Genomic DNA, 21365 nt, shown 5'->3' on the forward strand with positions numbered 1-21365 from the left:
TCACCTTACTATTCCTGATCTGGCCTCTCTAAACAGGTAAGGCTATATCATCCTGTCTTCTTTCTTTACCTGTGACTTTTTTCTTGTCTCCACATTTTCAGAGATCAACCCGAAAGTTCCCAATGATCTTTGGAAAGAAGCGTCTGTTACTTTTCTTCCCGTTTTATGTTCGGGAGCAGAAAAGGTCTGTGGCATCTCTAGCTCATCCCCATGACACTGGTTGGATGATTCTGCCTCTGCACTCTGCTGTGCTTTGAGTCTCAATTTCCAGTTTCAAAGTGTAGCCACTGCAGGCTATCACTGCACAAAACCATATGGGTTTCTCTGTAATTGCCTTAGAGTAACAATAGATTATAGAAAATAGAGGTGTATTTTACATAATGAGATTCTACCATGGTCATTGTGACCATGGTTCAGCCAGTTCTTCTCAGCTGTAGCTTATTTCACCTGTGTAAGATAAAGGCACTCCCTGTGCCTTTTCTCCAATAGTAATTCTAAGCTAATTACTTCAGTGGGCAAAAAAGTCTTCCTGGCTCAAAGGCTCTGGCACACCTGGATTTGTCAGTGCAATGCAGCCTTAAATTAGTATTTCTCTGTGTGTGAGGCACATCAGATGGGACATCTGTGTTTGGCGACAGACTTGTTCTTTGTTTGTCTTGCTGTTACTGCTTTCATGAAGCTGGAATTTTATCGCTTACAAGACTTCCCTAAAACTATGTTTTATCAGTGTTTCACAAGGCTCCTGAGACTGAGGAGAGTCAGACAATGAGTAACCAAGTCAGTGTGATGGTTTATTGTTCCCAAGGGGAGTGGTTTGTCTACTAACCTCCTGATAGCTATGGTATGCACTGGTCTTATTTGTAAGGTAATTGAAGTCACTGTCACAGGGTGAGGGAACCCCTCAAAAATAAGCAGTGAAAATCTAACCTCCAAAAGGTGAATAGCTTTCTGCAGGGTTAGAGAGTTGAATCAGTTCAGCAAAGGATCCAGGACTCCTTGCTCACAGCAATCAGCAGGAATTTCATGGGGGAAAAGGCAGATTTTCCTTCTGTGTCAACATGTGAGAGGATGGACTCACCATATGTTGAACACTTGTAAACAGAATTTTGGCAAATAATGACAAATAAGCCTTTTATTCCTCGACACAATCCTAGCCACTCTGACGTATTACTGTACAAGCAGAAGTGGTGTGTGACTGTACAGTGAAGTGCTGTGGGAGGTGAACTAGCTAAAGAGAATCCTGGGAGCAAATATCCCAGGCTTGGTTGTTATTCAGTCAAGTCAGTTCCCGTCTGGGAGATAACCACGACCTGGGTGGTAATCAGCTATCCACTTTACAGGGAAAAACAGAAAGATTACATGACTGGAGTGGTTCACCAAAAGCTGATTTTAGAGTGAACAAAATTAAAGAAAAAGAATCCTTGTGCACAAGAGCTACCCGTTTGTTTCAGTGCTATCTCTCTAACAAAAAAAACAATAATATCTCCTTACAAACCCTGCTGCACTTTCATTGGTGTGTCATCATCCCTACCTATGATGAAGTGGTTAGCACAGTATAATGGGAGTAATTTTCAAAAATTCAGAGCCTAAACATAACTGAGGACTGCCTTTTCCTTTTCTTGTTTTGGAAAGGTGTGAAAATATGAGCATTTTCATGGTTCTGTGTAGGCTCTGGAATTAACTCCTTACTGAGACAGTAGGTGCTGTTCTGCAGGTGGCTTTGCAAGAGCAACATCCTTCTTATGTGCCTTTAGAAAGTGAAGAGCTGTACTCAAAGACTTATTTTGCAGAGCATTAATTCATACACGATCATTATCTCGGTATAAATTTTGACAATTTTGTTTTACTGCGGAGTTTTTATGCCAATTTAGCACTACATACTTCTCTGCATGATTGAACACATCCTGCTTACTTCACAGCGAGCCTGTTTCTGGCTGTTTCTAGGAAGCAGGTAGATAATATGTATTCATTTGTTGCAGCTATAAACTTAGGGTTTTTTAAGGGAAGACACTTGCTCTACAGAACAATTCAAGCAGGTTCTAGCAACTATGTGAGTTAATTTTGTGAACAGAATAAGCATGATGCATATGTATAGCTTGGTGTACAGCACTTTGTTTAGGGGATCTAAATTAACAAGTGAAGTTTGCAACTGTCTGAAAAAAACACCTCTTTTTCAGAAGGTTGGTTTTGAAGGTTTTATTGGGAATTCATTATTTATTTTGATTCAGGAATTATTAATAGTACAAACAAAAGGAGTGATAATTAAATCTATTCACTTTTTCTTTTTAGAAACAACCACATATTTCATCCTATTCTTTTGGTGTTTTTTTATTATTTTCTTCAGTGGCTCTAGTGGGCAAAAAGTTGCTTTCTGAAGTGCTGCCACTGTCCAAAATCTAAATACAAATAATCATAGTAATAGCAGAAAGAGCTGGCATGGGATTTATGCACAGACTGAGCCTATGGTTTAATGATCTGCTCAGTTGTCCAGCTGAGAGTACCATTCCTCTGAGGCACTGTAATACACCTGTCTGCAGTGCAGCATAGTGAGATGCACCAGGAAAATTATACAGCTTAATAGAAAACCCACAAAACAAAAGGGGAAGAAAGAAGAATAGGAAGATAACTAAAATGTAGATCGATTCACCAAGTTGGTGAATTTAGCGCATTTCCAAACCAGTTGCATTGGTCCACCTGGAAGATCATCATGCTGAAGCACAGAGCTGGGAATAGTTGGATGTAGGAGAAGAGATACTCTGTTTACTGCAATTGCTGTGAAGCACCCAAATTGTAGAAGGATGTCAGCAGCAGAGTCTGTTTTATTTTTTTTAAATTATTTTTTTTGTTTGGTTTTGTTTTGGTTTTGGTTTTGTTTTGTTTTTTTTCCCACAGCACACTGCAAAGCTGGAAATTATAGTAGAATCCGATTCCATAAGTCAAACATAAATATCACCTTTCAGTTAGTTTACCTGGCTTTTGTTCACTGAAGATATTTTTTCTGCCAACCTTTTCTGAAAGATGATACGCAGAATACTTGTCTGCATAACCTGTGTGTATGTGTGTTTGTGTGCACAAATACAAGTCTTTTGTTTCTGGAAAAACATGTTATAATTTAAATGGTGGGTTTTTTTCTCCTGTTTAAAAACTTAGGAAATTTATTGAAAGCTTCCTGGAAATTATTACTTTGGTTATTGTATTGACTGTTAAGATAACAGTGTTAATTCCATGTTGGTTAAGACTGAAATATCTAGATAATGTTCCAGCTGGGGTAGAATAATAGGAAATGTCACAGCAATTAAAATCAACATGAAAATCCTTTTGTGCTCAAAACTGCCAGGAACTTAATAAGTTTAAATATAAAGAAACTTGACTTTAAAAATCTTCTTTCCTTCAGGTATTTAAATGTATAGAATATTACAGCATCAAGGAATCAGGAAAATGTCAGCTGGAAGATTTTGGAGTAGTCACTTGTGGAATTATGTGGGTGAGCTGCTGAGAGTTCGCAAACGTCATCCCATAGCACATCATGCCTGTACTGGAAGACAAAAGCTGGTATTGAATAGATGGTGACCTCTTGGAGAGTCCTCCAGCCCTGTGGTTCACTGAAAGAAGGTAAAGAAGATAAAAAGAGTTTGAGTGACCTTCTCAGAGTTGCCTCCTCTGAAAGAAATACCATTTTTCAGAAATATCTCATCTCATAAATGAACATCTTTTTTGTCTGAGTGCTTGGTATATGTGTGCATTTTAATCTTCAAAGGGTAAAGGATTTTACAAACCTGAAATAATTTAATATCTACACATATATATACATCCGCAACAAAACACTATTATTTCTACTGTTAGGAGCTGGGGAAAAAAAAAAAAGTAGAGATTCTGATAATAATACAGCTGTATCATGTTGAAATAAAATAAGAAAATCCATTGTACTTAGGCTTTCCAGTCGACTTTCAAACAGGCAACTCATTAAAATGGTAACTCATTTCCTTTTCCTGGTGTGTGTTTGCAGTTTAATGTTTGGCTTTAGCTGGTGTAATTGCAGGCTGCCAATACAAAAATCAGTCCTGCTCTGCCTCTTCCTACCTCTTCCATCAGACCCAGCAGGTGCTTTTTTTGTGGCAACAAAGGCAGAGATTGAGCTGTTGCAGGCAAGCAAAGTGATCAGACAAAAAACTTAGCATGCCCTCAAAAAGAAAAATAAATAAATAAATAAATAAAGTATTTTTCCATTGCATCAGATCACTGAACCACTCCTTGAACCTGTGTCTAGATAATCCCTGAGCATGATGGAAGGCAGGAGCAGAAGGGGAACAACAGCATCTCTTTCACAACCATAACAACAGTGGACTTGTATTGCCCTTCATAACAGGATTAATTAATTAATGATCTAACCCATTTCTCCCAGTTTTCTGGCAGGTTTTCTTATTCTGAGATGCAAGTCAGCAATTTGCTAAAAATCACTTATTTACGCATGGTTTTCCTATTCCAAGCAAAAAGATTATCCGTCCACTGCATCCTTGAGTTGAGGTTTATATCCCAGCTCTTGAGATGTGCTCTGCTGTCCACTGTAGAACCAACTCAGTTTTGTGCCATGGAGTTTGAGTGCTGCCTCAATCATGGCCACACAAAATGTGGTCATAGCACCCAGAGGCTGCCTTAGTGCTTGCTCTGCAGCTGGGCACCTGCAGAAGTCAGTGCCAAGGGCATGATCAGTGCAAGGTGGGTGCACTGTGTGTACTTAGCAAGGTGTTTCCAATGCACCAGGGGCTGTTACTGCCCAGTAGGAGCTGGGAAACTGAAGACAGTCGAAAGTCATTTCTCCATCAACTGCTAAAGTGAGATGAAACACAGTAAGCTCTCACTCAAAACCTCCCTATTCTCTATTTATTGCTATGTATTACTGCCTGTAGGCCATGAGAAACTTTCCAGGGCTGGATCAGGTACACTCCTATTTGAGGAAGGGTGAAAAACAAAAAATATCTGTAATCAGAAATGCTTAGCAGCCATCCTTTCCATTATTGCTGCCTACAATGCAGCTGAAATCCTGTCTAGTTTTGAAATAGGTCTGCAGGGTGTGAATACACATGTGCAACTGCCTGGTGTGACTTTGTGGTGTGACTTCAAAGTTAAAAGCCAGCTAAACTATGTGTGTACCAAAGAACCCTGTGCGTCTGACAAGTATCTAGTACTGCTTTTGCACAATGAGTTTTGAAAACAAACACTGAATGTTCATTTTTTCTTTCTTTTATTTATTCCCTTGTGACTCCAAGATGCCTGAGGATTATACAACCAATACATTTTAAAATGTGTCAAGAGCTTGTCAGTTTGTAGCACTTTTTTTCTGAGATGATGACAGTCCAAAATATTCCAATTTTTGATCAGACCTGAAGTCTGGCAGGAAAGAAATGCAATGTCTTCTGCCAGACAACTTTCTGTCATTTTTTCCTGTTTATCACTAACTTCATTTTCTAATTGTTTTTCACTCCTATGATACCAGGCCAGGAAAAAAATCTAGAATCTGCCTTGAAATCTTTCTCTTTTACCTTTTTTTACATATGAAATTAAAAAGCTTCTTATCTGAGACTGTTCCTTAGCTCTTTTGAGACACAGATGCCATCAGGCTTCACTACAAATTGCAGGTTTTGCGAGTGCACTTTGCTTGTCTCCATTTACAGGGGATAAAGGAGTCTATTATCAACTCTGCCATTTACTCCTAGCATCCAGGCAATTACGAAATGCAGGACACACCACTGCTGGCTGTTGCTGCAGTAGAGGAGGTGACACCAGAGACAAGGGCATGTGTAACCTGAAGCCAAATGACTGCTGGCAGAGCAGCAGATGGGCCCATAGTAGCCAGGTCAGAATTCAGTTTGGAAATCAGAAGGCAGTTCCTAACCTGGTAGCTGTGGGGTTATGTTAAAGAAGTGGGGGGAAGACTCGTAGTGCTCTGTTTTAGGTGGATTACAGGAAGCCTCTTGGCCACAGCCCAGTCTGAGCTCAGTGACCCAGAGGGATGTCTCCAGGCTTTCAATTCTGCAAGTATATAAAACATATGAAGAGCAAATAGCCTAATTTATGCTCCTGTTTTGAATTATCCTTTGAAAGAGCCTCTTTCTTTCTGTTCCCACTGTTTCCCAAACTGGCAATCATGCTAACTTGTGCCATGGGGTTTAAAATTGACTTTTTTCTGAATGCTGCTAAACTAAGAAAATAAGAGTAGGCTGTTAATTTCTGTTATTCAAGAGCTGATTTTATTTTTTTTTTAAAGAGACCAAATTTTCTCTTTGGGGAAAATTTAAACTGAGTTACTGTTGGTTTTAATAGAAAAAAAATGAGTGTCAGAAACTGCTGCTTCTGTTTTTAATCTGTAAAGCTACTCAGTTAGTTGTCTTGAGTCTATCTCATCTTTAAACATGAGATTTTTTTTAGCTTCAAATACACTTGCTGAAAGCCATTCAGTGAATATTCATTCATTTTTCCTACAAAAAAAGGGAAATGGTCCGTATTATCTAGATGTATTTTCTAAAATATCAAAAATGTTATGTCCTAGATAGTTAAACGGAATTTCTGCCTGTTTTGAGATGCCAATCACCTTAATACAATCAAGTGCTCTGAATTTGTGCCACAGAATTCTTTGGAACATCAGCACACACAAGATTTTTGGAAATCACAATGCACATGGTTTTGAACAATAGCCATCTGAATAGGGGTGCTTTAACTATTCGAAATGCAAAATTACACTAATGCATTGATTTGTAATTCTCTGAATTAGCACATCTGCATTGTATCGCTTGAGGTAACGAGTCAAAGGTGATTTGGTCTGAAGTAATCATAAACAAAAAAATACAGCACATAAGAACGAGAAGCCTGTCTGTTAAAACCAACTTGGTTGATTAGTCAGGGCCAGAGGAGGAGGGGGTGGGGCAGAGGAGGCTCCAGGTCTCCAAATTTCAGCCTATTTTCCAAATCATGTTAGGTGTGAGCCAGTTCAGGAGGTAGATGTTGGTACCATGTCAAAAGCAGAGGAGGTGCTGCAGACCCTCATTTATCCACAGTGCAGCAGAGATGTGTTAATCACCACAAAGCAGATGTACCACTGCCATTGAGATAGACCTCAGCCCTTTTTTCATTCACTCTTTTAGAAAAAATGCAAAAATTATGGATCTTGAATATAATTTTTTCCCAGCAGTTGGAGTTACATGTCACAGCATCATTTTGAGCCTTAAAAATTATAAAACTACTATCTCTGGGGTTTTTTTCCCCCCTTCTGCCCTGTGCATTTTGTTTTCTTTTTTGTTTATTTGGTTTGGTTTGTGGATTTTTCTTCATCTTGCTGTTGTAGTTCTACACTTCCCATTTCTACTTTTATTCTCCTTATATTGCTCCCTCTTGCAAGCAATTTTTTTGCTTTATTGGAAGTAATATCGGACCTATTACAGAGCTGCAGGGCTTGCATTTACTTTAGGATTGCTTCTCACCACTTTGGGTGAGAAACTGAGGAATAGTTTCCCACTATATCTTTGTTTGTATTCCCCATCTTTTATCTTTAGTTATTATCTTTGTCAGGAAAATCTAAAAACACCTGAGGTTTATGTCCAAAAAGGAGAGAGTGTGGAAGGGAGCTCACAGCTGATCTGTGAGCCAGAGAAGGTTAATGAATAAGGGTTATTTCTGAAAGGTATTTTATCAAGGCCCTTGGCCTGGAGACCAAGAAGAAAAGATGGAGAAGGAGATAAGCAGGAAATAAAACTTGCAGCTGGGAAAAGTATATTTAGAAAAGTTTTGTGTAAAACAAAGGTAGAGATGGTTTTACACCAATGAATATTATATTGATTTATTGTAACCAATGAACAAAGTGTAAACTTTGTAGAGTGTATAAAAGACAGCTAGCTGTTGTAATAAATAGGATATTAGCCTTCTGAAATGCAGTGTGTCTATTTGTCATATGCATGACAACAGTGGAGTCCTGCAACTTTATTTAGATAAAGGGAGAGAGTTCTCCAGGGCACACACCTACAGTGTTTTCTCTCTTGAAGTTTAGGAGGGTGCAGCCTTCCTTTCATCCTGAACTCCTGTCTGCCTGTCACCCTCTTCCTTTCCCCACTGGCTGAGGTACTGGGAAGGTACAGCCTTCCCAAACTGCTTACCACATATTCACCCCTTGAACCTACTATTTTACCCAAGGTTCAGGAGTTCAGTCTTGTGCAGACCCACTCGGTTGTTCCAGGAGCCAAGCTGTCTGGACTCTGCAGCAAAGCTGCTGCCCAAAGCTGCTGCCCAAAGCTGGCAGAAACATTAAGACCCATTTCAAAGATGTTAACACTCATCTCTTCACCCATCAAATTATTTATAAAGACATTAGCTTTCCTCTCATCTTGTCTAGCACATGAATAATCACAGAGGTACAGAGCACAAGGGTTAGGAGCGGTCACTTGATTTTGTTTTTGTACAGGACCTCCCCCAAGAGAGTCCAACAACAACTCCTAGGTACTATTGCACTATAAACAATGCATTATTTAATGCATTTTTAGAACTGGATAACATGTAGGTTTGAAAATCATAAAACAGGAAAAGAAGGTTTCTGTAAGCATGAAAATCGTGTAATTTTCCAGCTTATAGCCCTGCAGACCTGATTTTTTTCATAGTGATAATGTTATTGTATTGATCCAATTCAGTAGAGATGCCTTCTGAAGGCATCCCACACTGGAAACAACCAGTGACCTCTGGAGACATGTGCAGTGATGAACTCATAGGCAATTTACTTTTATTTACACTTGCCCTATTTTCTAAAACAGCAATGTTGAGATGGGAGAAGAGGAACGAGGCCTGAAGCATTAAGCCACACCCTGGTATATTTTCTTTGGATCTGACTTCCATTTTACACAAGTATAAAGAGATTAATGAAGCTGCAATCTGAAGCAGAGTCTGGCCCATCTGTTTAAGTGACAGCATAAATCCATCTTCTTAATCTGCCTCACAGTACATGGATACTTGCATGAGAAGTTAAAAATACAGAACACATTAATGCAATCCTGAAATACTTCCCATCACAGAAACCTCTGAAAGGCCCTAACTAGGACATCTTTCAGGCCTGCATCAAATACCACGTGATTCATAGTTACCTTTACTGATGATGATTTCAGTATGGTGATTCCAAGGCCATGACTGATTTTGGTAGATGAGTATGGCATTTCCTCTTCTGAACACTGATATCGTTTAACAAACCACAGGGATCTTTGTTCTGATGAAACCAAGTCTTGCTTTACTGATGCAAACCTCATTTCTGGTTTTATAATGTGTGCATTAAAATGCCCCTCTGATTTCCTGGTCACCAAAGCAGTAAGAAACCAGACATTCTCTCCAGGTAGTCCACAGTTTTGCTGAAAATTTCTGCTCACAGAACATGAAAACAACTTCCTTTTGCCGGCTGAATGTCTCTTGAAAGTGTACTTTCTGATTTTAACATCATTTGGAATAATTCAGAATTAATGTACCACTTCTCTGCTCAAGAGAGAAAACCTCTTGTCTCCTCAGATCTACACAGTATTCTTTAGCACTTCTTCAAGGCAGTATCAACAACTCTTTGAGGAGGTACCAACAAAGCAGTGCTTCCAAAGTAGCACCAATGTTCATGGTGCCAGGGCTCTGGGACTTGCAGCCTGAAGTGCCACCATCTTGAGCTCCATCCCAACAGCAGCCTCAAGACACCACACGAGACACAGGGGCCGGCCCAGGCAGAGGACTTGCGATCACCCTGCTCAGCTCTGCAGCAGCTGAAGGATGCCCTTTTGCCTCTGCTCCCATGATCTTACTGCAGTTATCTAATCTTGCTTTTAAACCAGGTGTCTGCCATTTATCAGCACAGCACAAACACAGGAATGGGCCAACCTTTTCTAGACAGGGTAGAAAAGTGGAATGTCCCCAGAAGATGGCCAGGCTACCTGATGGTCCTGTTTAAGGCAATAGCTAGTTCACATCCAAACAGTGCAATTTCTCACTTAAATTAACATAATGCCTGACAGGGTGTATTTCAGAAATGGCTCTTTGAAGCTTTATTTGGGTTTTCCTCATGGGTTTTGCACTGCTTTGATGCCATAGTTTTTGGATAAGATACTTTTGAAGAACATTCAAGCTCTGCTCAAGAATTATGTGCATACAAGGAAGCACTTGATTGCTAAGCATATTTGTATTCACCGCCTCAAAGCAATACTTGCATTCCCATTTGCATAAGGATGCTTCCTTGCCTTTTGCAGCTGTGGTCCAAAATCCTGATTGTGTGTGGGAGGAGTGAGTTTCTATAGTAAGGAGAGAGGTTGTGTTGCCTCCTGCTAACTTCTGCTGAAGTCACGGCTTCTAAGGGTTGTGACCACTTGGACTAAGTTGGCTTATTCCTTCCTAAATATCAGACAAAACAAATCTTAGCAGACATATCTCTGATTTCTGCTTGAACACTCTGGTCTTCTCAACATTTTTCAGGTAGAAATGAAAATCTGACAATTGGTTACGGCAGGAGCAGGAGACCACATCCATGCACTAGGAAGCTTGTCTTTCTGAGCCATAGCATGGGCAAGGAGTTTGCAGGCTTTGATGAACAGCACTCAGAGACTTCTCTTCCATTTCCTTGGAATAGAAAATGTCCAAAATATGTAGGATCATGGAATGATTCAAGGTGGAAAGGGCTTTGGGCATCTCCACTCCCAACAACCTGGCCAAAGCAAATTCATCTCTGAATGAGGTCAGGTTGCTCAGAACTTTATGCAGTGGGGTCTTGAAAACCCTCAAGGACAGGGTGTTCAGAAACTCTGGGCTCCTGTCTCACTGCCTGACTGTCCTTGTGAAAAAAACTGTTCCTAATATTCAGTCTGAATATTGTCTGTCATTCTCCCAGCATGAACCCTTTTGGGGATCTTGGCTCTGTTTTCATAAGGATACCACAGGAAAAGCTTTGCCCATCATCTTTCTGCAATGCTGTAAGGGTCAATGAAACTATTCTACTTAGCCCCCTGCAAAGGCATGAAGTTTATGATTCCTGCCTGATTTAGAACTGCAGTGATATCTTTACCCTATATCCATGGGACAGTGAGAGATTGAATGCAGAAAGGGACTACAGGAAGGCTTGTGAGTCCTGAAATGGCCTGAGGATATGGAAAAGCAATCATATCTCTTTTGCTGTTGTCATCCTGTGGACCAGGAGAGTGTTTTCTGCAGTGCTGGGAATGGAAACAGCAAACACCTGAACTTTCTGTACTGCTCTCCAGCAAAGTGTCCAGCTGGCCTCTGAAGTATAGCTCTCTGGAGTTTTTGGTGCATCCTGTCAGACTAGTAGGTTTACCCTGTGTGTGCCCTGTGTGTGGTCTGAGGCCTTGGGGTGGAGGGAACATTGTAAGTTCTGTATTGCAAGGATTTTTTTCTGTGACAGTGAGTGCAGCTTTGTGTGGATGAGAATGGAAGGGTTCAACTTCCATGTGATTGCAGATGTAAAGCAAAGAAAGAAACCTCAGCTGGGAGGTTTGTACTGAGATTTGCAGTGTTGATGCAGCAGTTTTGCAAACCCTCAGCTTGGGTAATATTTCAGCTACAAGGTTGTCCTCTCCCATTCACTGGAGAGACAAAGTGCAGTCCCAGCTTCAGGATCTCCAAAGACTCTTTTATAGCAGAAGGCAGTGAATCTGGCTGTGTACTTAGTTTTTAAAAATAAATGATACTTCTGTCCAATGAAATGCCACATCAAGTGATCTTATCGCTTCTTTGCTTCACTAAGGCAAAAGAAATCAGCCTTCTCTTTCAGTGCGAAGTTCATTGCTCTCATGCTCATTCTTGCTTTGCTACTTGCTTCTCTACCTCCAGAGTCTGTCTGCCTCTCTCACTTAGATCATTTTTTCTGCCAGGCAATCGCCTTCTTGCCCATGGAGGAGCTGCTGAAAACAGACTGCAAAGAGCCTTCTTTGCTGAGTGTGCAATGAGAGCAAGTCCTACTGCTAACTGGAGGTCAGCAGAGGTACCCAAAAATATGGTTTGTGTGTTTGTATGATGTATTAGAATATTTAAGCAGTCTTTTACAATCTTTACAGTCTTTTACACTTTTACAATCCTGTGATTGCTCCTTACGAAGTTGGAAATATTTGTTAATCATTGGCATTAAAAGCTAAAGTCTGTGAAACCCAGCATGTGCCATTACTTTAGGAAGACCATCAGTAAATTTTTTAGACAGTTAGACAAATACTTATTGAGCAAGATCTGGTCTAGAAAAACATGCATATTGCAAATGAAGGGCTTTCTCATGACTAATTTTGCAATTTTTTTTTTTTTTTTGTTCTCCAGGATGGCATTCATGTCAGTGTTTCTGCTACACTTATTTTTCAGTTTCTGGCTTTGGCCTGAGTTTTGTTTTTAAGGAAGCATGAAAAAAACTAAATCAGAAGACATATACATGTGCTATTAACACTAGATCAAATTCTTTATCAGTCATCTATAATTTTTCTGGCTACTAGCTTACAGTTGAAGCTTTAGGGTGGTGATTAGATTGCATCCTCTGCCTAAGCTGCCCATGCAGAGAGTTTACGACATGTGTTCAGGATGGAGTCACCAGAGTCCAGGTCAGACTGGTTTCATGATGTGCAAAATGAAGAAAAACAGGAAATTTCATAAGGGCAGAACAAGAAAGACCAGCGTTTTGTTTTTAGACATAACCCTCAAAGAAGTTTGACGATCGGTTAGTAATATCTTGTCAGAATCTGGATGCTGCAGGCAAACTGATATGCCCAGATATCTCATTACCTAAAGAGACATTTGGGACAAATAAAAGGTGAGAGAAGAAAAGAAAAAGGGGTAACTCAGGGCTCTGATGAGTGTCACTGGTGTTACTGTTGCTGTTTCAGCTGAGCTAGCAAGACAGACATGTAAGATGCACATGCCCAGCACACACAGCTCAGGCTTGCTCAACCACAGCCTGGCATATGAGCTCGGGCTGAGGCTGGAGGGGCAGGGCTGGGTCACCCAGGGCAGAAGGTTTGACACAAGCATCAATGGAAGTGGCACTAGTGCTCTGATAATGCAACTGCATATTAAAACCTGCAGCTCATCAGCCTTCAGGAATGGCTTAAAGCTTTCAGATGGATGTGAACTCGAACATGTTTCCATGGTTTTATTGTTCAGTATAATGGCCCTTCTCAAGAAGGGAGTGTATATGAGATATTTCTTTCCCTAAAGTAGTCAATAAAAATGCTATGCATTTTTTTCTCCTTAAAATATCGTGTAGCACTAAAATGCTGAAGTGGTATTGAATGATACTTAGTATCTGAATTCCTGAATTTTCCAGGCACATTGCTGAGTAGCCCTTGAGAAGCTGATATTTACACTGATATTTATGTGAGCAGAGAACTCCCCATGGCTCTGTCTGAAGAGATGCTCTCCTTACCTGACCTGGGCTGAGCTCTGCTGTTGCTCCCTCCTTTGTAAGGAAAGCCTGGCACAAGTAACACAAAAACAGAACACAATGCCATGTTCTGCTCCTAAGTCTAGGGCAAAGTAGAGTGCATGGGGTTTAAAATACCATTCACTGGTCATGGAGAGAGCTGCTGTTGAAAGGGCAACAATTCATCCAGTGTCACCTGCTTCTTTTGTGTTCTTGGCTTGTCAGAAGCAGCTGAACAAAGTCTATTAGGTTAATGTGAAATTAACATTTGCAGTGTCTGTGGAGGGAGCCATGGAGGCTTGGAATCTCTCATAAACATAGAGTAAAACATCTCACTATGAGGAGTAAGCCTGACACTTTTTCTTTTCTCCTTCTTCCATGCAGAATATATGCCCAACTAATTCTGAAAAAATCTTAAAAACTTCTGAACTGATTTCATACAATCTTGACAAAAGGCTTTCAGACTGAATTTTGGCAGGATGCTTGATAGACTATGGACTCAGAAATTAAGCGCTCAAAGAAGAATTTGGGCTATTTACATTAGAGAAGCTGAACTCTTTTAGTAGTACATGAAAGCACATAATTAACTTCCTCCCTAAATTATTTTCTTCCTTTCTAGTGATTCCACTTTTTCTGTTATGAAGGTTAACAGTGGATGATTCTTTGGGTAGTGTGTTTTTAAATTTATTTTATAGACAAAAATAGTGCTTGTAGAGTAAAACTCCCTTGGCCTGTGTTTTCCCATGCTTTTTACTTCCACCATTACACAGAGAATATGAAACATCAGTCTGGTGAGATTTTAAATTCCCATTGCAGAAGGAAAAGACAGCATGGGTATTGGTGCAAACAATTAAGTGTGAAGTTCCCTGTTGCTGCCCTCCTGATTAACTGCCATCTCCGGTGGCTGCCTGGTTTTATGGTTCATGTGCCTTGCTGAGAAGGTCTCAGTGCCTGGTTTTCTACTGGATCTTTTTCTGATGGAGCTGGAACCAGATCACAGTTATGGGCCATACTGACTTCTAGGGTACCAAGAACATGATCTTGGGGTACAACTGTGAAAGATTTTTTCAGTTAAAATATATTTCATAGAATCACATAGTGGCCTGGATTGGAAGGGACCTACAGGATCATCTAGTTCCAATCCCCCTGCCACAGACAGGGACATATTTCACTGAACCAGGTTTCTCAGAGCTCCATACAGTCTAGCCTTGACCACTTCCAGTGATGTGGTATCCACAACCTCTCTAGGCAATCTGTACGAGTGCCTCACCACCATCATGAATGATTTTTTTCCCAATATCTAATCTAAACCTACTCTCTTTCAGTTTGAATCCCTTCCCCCTTGTCCTGTCACTACATTCTCTTGTAAAAAGATCTTCATCATCTCTTCAGGTACTGGAAGGCAGCAATTATGTCACCCCTAAACCTTCTCTTTCCCAGGCTGAACAGCCCCAATTCTCCCAGCTGTTCCTCCTGGGAAAGGTTTTCTATTCTTCTTATCATCTTCGTGGCCCTCGTCTGCATTCTCTCCAATATTTACTCCAGGCTGATGTCCTTCTTGTGCTGATGACATCACTGGTTTTTCTTCAAAAAAACAAAATGAACACAGGTTTTTCTAAGGAATGAGCTCCCAGCCAAGACTATAATGACAAAATGATTTAGTTTTAAGATAAAATGTGCAATTATGTAGCACAGGGAATAATTTTTGAAAAACAATTTGGAGTAACACCTCAGGGGATTTCATCCTCCTTCGGAGAGTGCTCTGCCAATTCGCATTCACAATAATAACAACTACACACACTCTGCCACATGTTTAGCAGAGCACAGCTTCCATGGCAACTTCATGTATAATGAAGTAATCCTAATTTGGATGGGTGGAAGAAGTAGGAGAAGGATGCCTGTCTACTCCTTCCGTCACAAACTTTGCATGTGACCTTGTACAACTCATATATAATCATGCAAATTAACCACTGGTGGAGCTGGACCGTTCTTTAACACTTTGATTCATCAAGGGAGAAACTAACGTATTCTTATAGATGGTCCCAGACTGGGAAAAATGATAGGGGAATGTAATCTCTGCCTGTTACTTGAGAGCCAAATCTTCTGCAAGGATTTATCAGAAGCATAGTGACACAGCTGGAGCCCAAGCCATTAGCTCTGCCTCACAGAGACAATACCAAGCATTTAATGTGCAAGCTGAATGGCCTACCTGCAGACATTCATGGCATCTCTACTAGCCATCTCTGCTCAACACTGTTCATGGATTTTCCTGACCTGTTGCCTATTTGTTTTTCAGGCAGCATTTGTCTGTCTTCACACAGTGATAGCATAAAAGATAATGAAATTTATTAATTCATCAGTGCTTCAGGCATTTACACAAGCTTACCTGCAAATAAAGTGTTTCTCGGAACCTGATGACTCCCTTCATGCACATTGATGATTGTTGCTGTGTAATAATAGAAACCAGAGAAAGGAACAAGGGGCACTTGAAATAAAAGAAAATGAAGAGCAAAGGTTTGTTAAAGTAGTTTTGCAAAATGAGGGTTTAGTAATGAACTGAGAAAATAGGAAGGGCAACTGAAACTAGAGAGCAAATGTAATAAATCTGATAGTGTTCCTTTTTCAGATAGCTTTGTAGATTTTTTTCAAAAGAAAAAATTATTCATGCATTTACAATTAATAGATTTAATTACATGAAATATTTCTGCTCAATTTAAATGACTTCAAAATAGGCAAAGGCAATAAGCTAGTAGCTGGGTTTCAGAGATCTGTGAGCTGAGGCATTCAAACCACAGCCTTGTGACTGACTTTAGGAGGATGATTATCTCTTGATTCATGGTTCCGGGGACAGCAGCCGGCAGCCACTTCCTCTGGAACAGTGCTGATGTGCAGTGCACTGCTTCAAGCATAAAGTGCTTATTACATGCTTTCACAGAAATGTTGCAAGTGCTTTTTACTGCCCCTTGTGCTAGTCTTGCTCTTACACTCAGATGGAACAGCTTCTTTCTTATGATCGTTACAAGACACAAAACACGTGTAGCACTGCTGGCAGGTGTTTGCTTGCCTGCTCTAGGGAATTTGCTGCCTTTAATTTTGATGAACAACCATTTGCTAAAGGGAAGTTGATATCTGTGGGGTTTTTTTGGTTTTGTGTGCTTAAATGAAGGAACAGGAGAACACTGTAAATCAAACTATAAAACCAGAGAACAGGTTTGCTTGAACTTTGTGTTCACTGGCTCAGTAAAACACTCACTGATAGGCTGAATAGGGTCATTGCCCCTTATTCATTGCCCCATAAGCTCCTTCCTCTTAGACCATGCACAGTAAAATCAGTACCCCCTCTATCTTTATCTTTAAATAGAGACCAGAGAATGAAAAGCCAATGACTGTAGATTTAAATTGTTATGTATACAGGAAATGACCTTTTTTTATTGTGGAGATGTACATAAATGAGTGCTTGTCATGAGCATGTACATGAAGATGTGCCAACTTTGTGGATTCATCATCTAGCACCCATCCTTGCGCACATAGTAAATGAGTTCAAATATCTCAATGCTGTATGTGGGATGGGTTATTGTACAGTGGGGGAAAGAACATATACTTGCGAATACATGTTTGCAAAGTACAAGCCTATCCTTTGTCAGTGGAGCAGAAACCATCAGATGGGAACTCAGATCCTAGAATTCAGAGGTCTATTTTGATTATCGTCAACATATGATCACCTTGAGTCCATAAATGAAACTGTACTGGTAAATAATTCACCTATTACTAACTCATGTTGACACTGTTTGGATTTGGCTTTCTCTATCACAGATATTTCACGGGGACTATTCATAGTTGGAATGGCATGAAAGAGACCCAGGAGGAGAGAGTTAGCCAGCAGTGCATACCATATAGGTCCAGTGCTTCAGCTTGCTTTTTCATGCTCATTGTTAACTTCACAGATCTACTCTTAAGAGTTTAAAGATGGGTGGGATGGATGCAGGGTTTACTTTCTTTTTCTAGGGTGTTTTCAAATTGTTCCATCAAGGAACTTTCTGCTTATCGCTGTACTCTACAAATGGTGCTAATAAATACAGGATGTTTTCCCCCCATTAGACCTATTCCAAGGCTGTTGTAGGGGAACTTCTAGGGCACATCTTTCTAACGTCCTTAGTACAGAACTAGTTATTTAAGATAAGGAAGTAGGAGGCCAAAGACTCTTTCGTAGCCTATGTGGCTGATGCAGAGCTGTTACAGCAATTGTGCTGCCAAATCATAAGCAGCATAGGTCACCCCTGAAGATCTGATTTCTTGGTTATTGAACCTACTGGGTGAGGCAGAAAAAACACTTCACTCAATCATATTTCTGCTAAATCAAACTAAAAGGTCATTTGGAGGATTTAAATTTTTTAAAAAATATTTTAGCCTGGGAAGGACATGAAGTTCATGATACTAGTGATGTGGTAGGGAGAAACCAGTCAGAACATACTGATACAAAGTTTGTCTATCAGTATTTTAGGACGAAATAATAGATAGAGTTGATAGTTTCCTTACTTTGAAGCCTGAGGCTGTGCTGGTTATCTGATAACAGGAGTCTCAGAGCCTTCTTCACATGACCTGCGACCGCAATTCAGACGGAGGAGGAACAGAGAAGTGACACACAGTGAAAGAACAAGAGAAGTCCTAATCAGTGGTTTTAAGGTCAAATTTTAAGTGATCTTATTGTTCACTCATGTTTCTTTTTTTTACCAGTTTCCATCATGTGTGTTTGTCATTTCTAAGTCTCCCTCCTAAAAAGGACAAAATGCAGATAAAATCTAATCTTCTAATGTCAGACAGCTTCATGACTTTGCATCAGATTCTGTCTCATTTCTAAAGATTAACTTACTTTTGTGGGAAAATTTATCCTCGAGACCAACTTTTCTTCAATGAAAATGTCCCTGGTAAGGTGGGCAGACTAGGTCCCAGTCTGAGGCTTAGCTGGACAGAACATGAGAAACTGTGGGGTGTAACAACTAGCAGTGAGAGGAGATGACAAAAAACATGAGTAACACTATAAGAGATTTTTAAAAAATTCATTAAAAATCAAATTTTACAGATGTTAAAGGGGAATTGTGTGAAAAGCAGCCAGACCCCACTGATTTATAGGGAGGTACTGGGGACCTCTGGGAGGTGAGGTGGCGAGGTCTAGAAAACCCTTTCAAGCAGTGTCTCATGTGGCTGAAACGAAAGATAACAGCATCACAGACACCAAATTTAGGTACAAAGGTAGCAAAATATTGGACCAAGAAAGAAAAGTAACATGTGGGATTTATTTGGGAGAATGGGGAGCTAAAAAAAGGGAGATAAAGATGGACTGGAAAATAACATGGGGAGAAGAAATGGGGAAATGGGGAGAAGAGAGAACAAAAGGAGTTTCTAAGTGTAAGTCAGTGGCTGGTTAACACCTTGGGGCAAACCCTTCGCCCCTTCTTGCATCTTCTTAAAATCTGTTTCAATTTTCTGTGTGAGCTCACTTTCAGTTCTGTGTGTGAGGTGTTGGAACACACAGGGGGTCTTGGCCAGTTCTAAAGGAAGTGAAAATGTGAGCCTAAATAAGAGGAGGAGGTGAGACAGATAAATTAAGACCTATAAACTGCTGTCATAGGGCAGCTTCAGGTGCGCGTGGACTTTATATTGCAGTGAGGCAGAGGGAGCCAGGGAGCATGGATCATTCACCTTGTTTTCTGGAACTGAGTAGGTACTGACTCTACTTTTAGTCCCTAAGAAATAGTTTACTACACTCACAGTCATCTAAAGATGCCATTTTTAATTCTACCTATTCTCCAAAGTCCAAACACTTCTGACAAGATTTGTTTTCTCAGGAAGATCAGCAGTTTCTCATGCTTCATCCAATTCTGATACAACAAATAACTTTTGCAAGTCCCTGGGGTCTAGGAAGTTGACTGATCTACAAAGCAGAAGAGCTTCCAGGACAATAAGAGAACCACTGGATGCAGAACAAAGTATTTTGAAGAAGAAAGGATCTCAGTTTGAGATAAAATGCTTAAGACAAGTTCAATAATCTACCTCATTACATAGTGTTCATTTTATTTATTTTCTTTTTTACCCCTCTAGAATATTCAGTTTTTAATCTGGCCATGAGAGAGCTAGAGAAAACCACAGAGGAAAACATGAAAGACCACAGATAAACCCTATAAGGACACAGTGCTTCTATCCTAAGTCTGTCTCTTTTCCAGGACAATATCTTACTCTTTCTTAAAAAAAAAAAGCTTATTGCTAAAATAAATTACACTGATAGCTTCAAATATCAACTATTTTTTCCCCCACAAGTTAATATCATCAAAGGTCTTAAATATGCTTGTTTCAAATGTGCAGAAACAAACTATCAGTTGAAGAGACTATTGTATACAGAAGTGCTTGTTTACCACCACTCTTTCCTGAAAGGTAATACCTTACTATCTTCTGATTTAGGACTTTTAGGGTTATTCCAGCCTCACCTTCAGGGTGAGAGGCAGAACTAATTTTCCACTACACTCTGCATGCAGTGAGGTCAAACATTTCACAGGCTCCCTGTGCCCTTGCACTCTTTGGAGAAAAATCAGAACCTATGGGATGTTACTGGCTTGGGAAACTTATTTCTCAGTCTTGAAGAGGTGACCCACTATGACTGAACTCTAAGAATTGACTCTAATTCATTATTACGTAGAGCTTTTGACATAAAATACATTCAGTTGCAGCATATTTTGTTACCACCACACAGGCCAGATTGAATTCACTGTAAAATTGGTTTCAGAGACTTGACCTAAAGCCTGGTAAAGATGCTCCTAATTCACATCAATTACAGCAACAGTCTGGAACATGGGTTCAAAATACTCCAGCTGTCTTTGACAGATATTTTTGTGGAAACTTACAGTCATTATGCTTTTCAGCAAAACAAAAATCAACAGCAATCACTTCCATTCAACAGAATTTATAAAAGCACAGTAATCTCACATATGTCAGGTCCACGCACCATGTGGATATTGACATGTTCCAGCGGGAGGAAGAAATACAAGGCACTCACTTTCCAATGCTTCATGTTTCAGCTGCAGACAAATATTTTTAGATTTTCCATTCAGATCATGCTTCTATATACACTCGATTTAAAAGGAAAACACAGAATTGGAATAAAGTGAATCCAGGTCATCTTGAAGGGTAGGTATCTTGTCAAGTGATCAGGAAATGTGAATGAATATGATAACCAATGAAAATTTGTCCTAATTTTATTTGGTCTGTGACAGCTCAAGGAAATAAATATCACTCTTTTTCATGTATTCTTAAATTGCTTGATGACCTATGCAGTTTTGAAGAGTCATGTCACACAGCAAGAAGACTACAGCTCTTCTGCATTTTTTAGCTTTAGTAACCAGACTTGCAATAATCACTCAGCAAATGCATCTGCTCACCATCAACATTTTTCTATTACATTCTGATTTCCTAATTAGGGGATTCAAGCTGTAGAAGAAGCAATATGTTTATACTGATGGCCATGTCAAACTCCCATTGCTCTTGTGATAGCCATTTCCTATCCAAGGGTGTAATTTAACCCAGGGAATTTATCAGCTACAAAATAGACATAAGCATCTCAGAGGAGGCATTAAAACTATATTTTAACCTATCCCACTGCCATTATGCTTGATGAGCTATTTTCAGGCCTGTAAATAAAGGAAGTGTCATAAAAACAAAAGGCTCCAGATGTTTGGAGCTCCTCTGTAAAATAACATCAAAGAACCAAAACAGTCTAGGCATTATGGGACAAAATGCTGTGGTACCTAATTCAACAAAATTATTAGTGAACCAAAAAACTTTTTGTGGGTTTTCTTCCCCCACATAATTTATTTGTGAGGAATTATGGACTACTTTTTTCTTTTTTGAAGAGTCACCTCTTGCTCAGACCCTTGAGCAGGCAATGACAAAACCCAGCTCTTCC

The sequence above is a fragment of the Cinclus cinclus genome, chromosome 2, assembly GCF_963662255.1.
Source record: "Cinclus cinclus chromosome 2, bCinCin1.1, whole genome shotgun sequence".
Taxonomy (NCBI): Eukaryota; Metazoa; Chordata; class Aves; order Passeriformes; family Cinclidae; genus Cinclus; species Cinclus cinclus.